We start from the raw sequence: 7,410 nt of genomic DNA, 5'->3' as shown, positions 1-7,410 counted from the left end.
TATTTCTTCTGATGAGTTAATGGCATAATAGATTCACTGATTGATTTTGCGCTACGAAACAGATACTGTCAAGAATTGTATAAGTCAACTGAATTAAAAGAATGATTTATAATATGGTCAACATCATGAATTTTGGAATATAACCTTTTGTCACTTATTCTCTCTCTCTCTCTCTCTCTCTCTCTCTCTTTCGCTATATATATATATATATATATATATATATAGAGAGAGAGAGAGAGAGAGAGCGAGAGAGAGAGAGAGAGAGAGAGAAAGAATAAATGACAAAAAGGTTATATTCCAAAATTTATGATGTTGACCATCTTATAATTTACTCCTTTAATTCAGTTGATTTATACAATTCTTGACATATATATATGATATGAAAAGGAAGCGGAAGATCAGACGCTCGACGGTTCGCCCGTATTATGCGGGCTTTTTTCAAGAGGTGTGGTCACTGAGTTAGTGTATGCAAATAAAACTATTATACAAACATAGAAAAAAAAAAGAACAAATATATATTTATTAACCGGTCTAGATTATTTTCGTGCAATGTTATTTTAGATAAGTGGAAAGAAATGTTAAAAAATCCTGTTCTCTGTTTGATAGTGTTAGTAGAGTTAGAGATGAGAGCAGATTCCAACAGACGGCGTGTTGACCTACTATGTATATGCTTTAGGAGGGTCGCATTTTCGAAATTATGTGACCGAAAAGAGCATTAAGTGTATTGTTATTCTTTATGTCTCTTTTGTGTTCATATAATCTTTTGTCATCTATTCTCTCTCTTTAAAAAAATTTCATAACAAAGTTTAACCCCGCCTTAAACGTCTCTCCATAATTATACACATAAATAGGCAAAACACAAAATACACTTACACGCATGCATGCTTGGGTAGGTGTGCACCCTCACACACGAAACAACAAAAAAGCACAATAAGGCACACGCACACTTTCGCGGGTGCGCGCGCCCATACCCAGTACAGTACCATTTCTCTTAACTAAACAAACAACTAGAAATTGAACGTATGTATGTGTGTGTGCGCGCGTGTGTGCGTGTGTATATGTGTATGTGCGTGGGTGTACACATATGATTGTGTATGCGCGTGTGTATAATTATATATCATCTGTTATCTATGCTACATCTTGTTTGTATATATACGTTCACTTATGTTTGGGTGACCGAATCCATGTATGCATATGTGCATGGATTGGAAAGGAAACTTCAACCAATATATACATAAGGTGGGATGTATGAATATGTATGTGTGTGTGGGATTGTGAGTGCATGTGCCCATATATATATATATATATGGGTGGATGAGTGTATACACATCCGTATGTATGTGTGTGTATGTATGTATATATACATATGTATGCACATGTATGAGTGGGTAAATGTGTTCGTGTGAATATGGATATACGCGTATGTGTGAGCCCCTGCATATGTCTGTGTGTGTGCATGTGTGTGTGTATGTGTATGTGCCTACATAGTATGTGGATGTTTGTGAGTGTATGTGCACATACATATATGTGTGTACATATATGTGTGTATGTGCGTGTATGTGTGTGTATATATATCTTCTACCTATTATTCTCCATCTTACTTGTGTGTGTGTGTGGGTGCGTGTACATATGTCTGAATGATTAAGCGCATATATACATGCGTGTTTTGGTGGGGGGAAAAAAAAAAGTGTATATATATATATATATATATATATAAAATAAAAAATAAAAAAATAAAAATAATTGTTAGCGGTGGATGTATGCGAGTGCGTGTGTGAGTGGGTAGGTGGGTATGTATATGTGTATATATGTATGCTCCTACATATATTTCTATGTATGTACGTGTGTGTATGTGTGTGTGCCTGTGTGCGTGTGCATGTGTACATGTACATGAATATATATGTATGCGTATGGGATTGTGTGTGAGTGTATGCTATACATGGGGAAAGAAAGTCTTTAAAAAAGAACCCTAAAGAAGCCATAAAAACCTTCACCATATGGACTAAAAAACACTCTTTGAAACTAACTTTGACCGGTCACAGTGAAACACTTACAGTTGGAGACAGAACGTCTAAACACTGAACACACGCATCACACCACTATGAAAAACATATTTAATATGACCTCCCCGACAAAATTGCCTCTGAGATGGGTATATATGCTGATGACACCACACTCTATAGCAGGCACGACAGGAAAACAAATGAACATATATCTAAAGTAATGGCAGAAACACTAGAGGATGACCTCAAATCAGTAGTGGAATGGGGACAAAAATGGATGGTAACGTTCAATGCCACCAAGACAAAACTGGTTTCATTCAATAATTACAAGAAACCTTCTCTACCACCTATAGCAATGGCCAACAACTCTTTAGCTGAGAGTACGTCTTTCAAGCTCCTTGGCCTAACGTTCACAGGAAACATGAGCTGGAACAATTACATCGAGGGCATTGCCAGGGCCGCTGCGAGGAAGGTGGGCTCTCTCTACCGTGCTAGAAAACTTCTAACACCCGAAAGTATCCTGTACCTCTATAAGGCCACTATTCGCCCTTGTATGGAGTATTGCTGTCACATTTGGGCCGGTGCATCGGCTACTAGTCTCTCGCTCCTTGACAGGGTTCAAAAGAGAGTCGCAAATCTGATAGGCCCTAAACTGGCATCAAAACTTCAGCCTCTGTCCCATCGTCGAAACGTTGCATCCCTCTGCCTGTTCTACAAGTATTATAATGGTGAATGCTCTGAAGAACTGCAAGCACTTGTGCCCCCACGACGTGAACACCCTCGACAGACCCGACAAGCTACAAAATCCCACCCCCACACTGTAGAGATCCCTAGATGTAAAAGATCTTTCTACTCCAGTAGTTTCTTCCCCAGAACTGCTAGACTTTGGAATTCCATTCCAGGTCACTGCTTCCCCAACTGTACTGACATGCATAAGTTCAAGTGCAACGTGAACCAACATCTCGCTGCCCTAATCCCTACATAGTACCCCAGTAGATGTTTCCCCTGATAGTAGCCCCCTACATTAAAGTGGCAATGTGCCTTGTTTGGGGTGAAAATGTAATAAAAAAAAAAAAAAAAAAAAAAGGCATATCCACAAACTCCCATTTTAAAGAAAAACTTTTTACGAAAATATCTGAAGAGAGCACACCCTAAGCTCGAAACGCGTTATAAAAATATTTTAAAATAAAAATATGATGAAAACCTTTAAAAAAAACCCACAATTGTTGATGGCTACACTCTTTTAAATATATATATATAAATATATATATATATATATATGTATATATATATATATATATATTTATATATATTTATATATATATATATCTTTTAAATATATATATATAAATATATATATATATATATATGTATATATATATATATATATATATATTTATATATATATATTTAAAAGAGTGTAGCCATCAACAATTGTGGGTTTTTTTTAAAGGTTTTCATCATATTTTTATTTTAAAATCACCTGTTGAGTATAAATAGGTGTGCCGATCAATATTCCGATGGGTGGTTTTCTGTTTTATACAGTGCTGGGTCGAACTATCATCTCAATATCATTGAGGCGTTAGTTATTAACAACTCTCGACCTAGCCTGTGTAGACAAAAGATTCTTAGACATCAGTTGGAGATATTCATTGATTTAAAACCACCTGAACAGTGAGATTTTTTTTTTTTTTTTTTTTTTTTTCTCCACTGTTCTTCCAACTGTAACCAAAATTCCCCTCTTCCCTCATTCGTTTTTCTTAGTTTTTAATCTATCATTCTGACGTTTCCTCTTAGAGGGTCAGACGATAAGGCCTTAGGGAAAATTTTAATTTCACCTGCCCATTTCTTGTTTTTTTTTGGTATTTAAATTAAATTATGTTTCCTCTGAAATATATGTATATATATATATATATATATATATATATATACACATATAAAATTTATTTATACAAGCATTAATGGCTACATATGTGCATACATGTTTCTGTAATCACCCGCGTTGGGGGACTACGTCTTCAGGCCAAGAATTACCGAGTTTTCGACGGTAATTCTTGGCCTGAAGACCTAGTCCCCCAACGCGGGTGATTACAGAAACATGTATGCACATATGTAGCCATTAATGTTTGTATAAATAAATTTAATATACATGCTCTGTTCACTCATTGAGCACTCTTTGGTAGACACATGTTGTTTCATTGGATGTACTTCTAGGAAACTAAACTCTACTGGGTATATATATATATATATATATATATATATATATATATATATATTTGTTTATTGTTATATAAACATGCTCACATCCCGCTGCTACAAATAGCCACTTGTTTCAATCAAACAACAGATATCATCAGGCAGCGACTTGACTATTCAAAAGTTCAATGAATAACCATTATTCATTGAACTTTTGAATAGTCAAGTCGCTGCCTAATGATATCTGTTGTTTGATTGAAACAAGTGGCTATTTGTAGCAGCGGGATGTGAGCATGTTTATATAACAATAAACAAGTATTATCAGCTCTTTTTATTGAGCACTATCTAACAACCTCGTTGAATTCATTAGTCCATTACTTTTGAATATAAAAAAACCCGAGTATATATATATATATATATATATATATATATATATATATATATATATATATACACTGTCCAAAAAGTCATTGAAAGGTTTGGAACTTAAATAGATTCTTTATTTTTGATATCTTTCTGTAATTTTAACACAATCTGCCTCAGACATTGGGATTTATTTTTATAAAAGAAACGCAAAAATTGAAACAATCTTTATTTATAAAAAATATTGTCCAAAGTTTTAGACAGGCATACATACATACATACATACATACATACATACATACATACATACATACATACAATTAAACAGAGAGTTGAGATTTATATTATAGTTAATATCTTTTAAATGTTGCCCATTTTCAGCTTCGCATATTTGTGCTTTTTTTCAAAACATTGTTCGTGAGAGATTTATAGTAAACACACACTTCTTCATATATATATATATATATATATATATATATATATATATATATATATATATACTCGGGTTTTTTTATATTCAAAAGTAATGGACTAATGAATTCAACGAGGTTGTTAGATAGTGCTCAATAAAAAGAGCTGATAATACTTGTTTATTGTTATATAAACATGCTCACATCCCGCTGCTACAAATAGCCACTTGTTTCAATCAAACAACAGATATCATCAGGCAGCGACTTGACTATTCAAAAGTTCAATGAATAATTGAACTTTTGAATAGTCAAGTCGCTGCCTGATGATATCTGTTGTTTGATTGAAACAAGTGGCTATTTGTAGCAGCGGGATGTGAGCATGTTTATATAACAATAAACAAGTATATATATATATATATATATATATATATATATATATATATATATTGTAATTTATAAAATATATATGGCGATTAAGCTACATGTGCATAAGCCTGACGAATCCTAGAGTGGATGAAACGCCGAATATTCAGTGTAGCCTGACGAATCCTAGAGTGGATAAAACGCCGAATATTCAGTGTAGCTTAATCGCCATATATATTTTATAAATTATTAACTAGCTCTACCTATGTATTGAGCACTTTTGAAGTAAATACTTAAAGTTTGCGCATAAATCTATACGTTCGTATATTAATTTTATGTGAGTAAATGAAGTAGTTATATATGTATATATATATATATATATATATATATATATATATGTGCGTATATATATTTGTTTTAAAAAAATTGCCTACCAAACTCCTCTGTCAGTTTTTTTTTTGTGCGTAATATTTGCAGAATCTCTGGATTACAGTTTTACTCCCTTATTTTGTTCCTGATGAGGGGGGAGGGGAGCTGGTAGTGAGAGCCTCTTGGTATGTAGGGTCACCCCTGCATGGACCAGAAACTCATTGCCACGAAGACAATGGTCTTTGATTTCAGTATCTGCTGGAACAGAGACTACACGAAAGTGATTTGATCTTGGCCGAAAGGCCAAGCCTGGCACGAGGGCTGGGGACAATGTGTATTTATTTGCTTCCCCACTGAGCAAATTAGGCACAAGGCGGTTTTTCAATGTGGAGAGATTGGGGAAATGGGGACCAGCTCCCCGGGGAGTAGGGGAGCTGTATAGTGACAATTGGTATGAAGGGTTTCCCCTACATTAACCAATAAATGATTGCTACAAGAGCAATGACCATATGTGGGGACAACCCCACATATGGTCATTGATTGTAGCATCTGCCGGAACAGGTACTACACTTGGATCCTGACCAAAAGGCTGGATTTATTTGCTTCCCCACTGAGAAAATTAGGCACAAGGCCGTTTTTTAATGTGGAGAGAGGGGGAGGGGAAGGGAAAAGGGGACCAGCTCCCGAGAGGTTGGAAATCGGAGCTGAAGGGCTGCTGGTAGGTAGGGTTTCCCCTACATGTCAAGAAGATTGCCCTGAGGGCAATGGTCTTTGATTGCAACATCTGCCAGAACAGATAATACACTTTGATCTTGGCCAAAATGCCAAGAAGAAAAAAAGCGAACCTTTCTTTCTGTTTATTTAGTTAGTTAATTCCTTCCCCACTGAGCAAGTTAGGCACAAGGTCGTGAGGGGAGGGGCACCAGCTCCTCCGAGAAGGAACAGGATAGTGACAATTGGTATGAAGGGTTTCCCCGACATTGACCAAAACTGATTACTGAAGAGCAATGGTCTGATATGTGGTGGCAACCGCACATATAACTTGGACTGCAGCATGTGCCGGAACAGATACTACACTTTGATAACAGAAAATGATCTTGGCCCGAATGCTAAGAAGAAAAAGTCGAACCTTTTTTCTGTTTAAATATTTATTCAAACAAGAATTATCTCAGACTTTAAAAAATTTTAGAATTAAAATTATATAAAATATGAAAGATAATCTTTCTGAATCTGGCATGAGGGCAAAAAAGGGTGTGTGGGGGGAAATGGGGGTCGAGGGTCGTCCACTTGGTCTATTCCCTAAAACTAGTTGCAGTCACCACAATACCGCATTCACTCAAGGGGTTTGATCTACTTAAAACCCCAGATGACATGAACAATATATACAATGACTTTTTTTTTTTCAATGATTTCATTTACAATGAAATAATGAAGGTGATGCGTATGATATATGAGGGATGAAATTGTGATGCGTATGATATATGCGGGTGATGGGCGGGGGTAATGAGAGCCTTAAAACACCCCAAAATAAAGAAAAATAACAGTAATAAAAAATAAATGAACCAAATAAAACGTTAAGCGATGAATGTGTTAATCAGGACCCACCCTTACCTATTCAATTTTGAAATGCTTCCTGTTTTCCGGTATCAGCCGAAAACAAGGGAGCACTTCCTAAGAGGGAATGGGCACAACTACGGACAAAATAA

General features: G+C 35.5%; 1 pseudogene; it reads right to left on the bottom strand.

Annotated features, from left to right (window-relative positions):
- Window positions 1–6,426: 6,426 nt before the first annotated feature.
- On the bottom strand, window positions 6,427–6,540 carry LOC145271915 (U2 spliceosomal RNA; annotated as a pseudogene).
- Between the last annotated feature and the right edge of the window lie 870 nt (window positions 6,541–7,410).

Source organism: Euprymna scolopes, chromosome 46, assembly GCF_053919585.1.
Source record: "Euprymna scolopes isolate OS-2025 chromosome 46, ASM5391958v1, whole genome shotgun sequence".
NCBI lineage: Eukaryota > Metazoa > Mollusca > Cephalopoda > Sepiida > Sepiolidae > Euprymna > Euprymna scolopes.
This window is presented reverse-complemented; position numbering and strand designations above follow the sequence as displayed.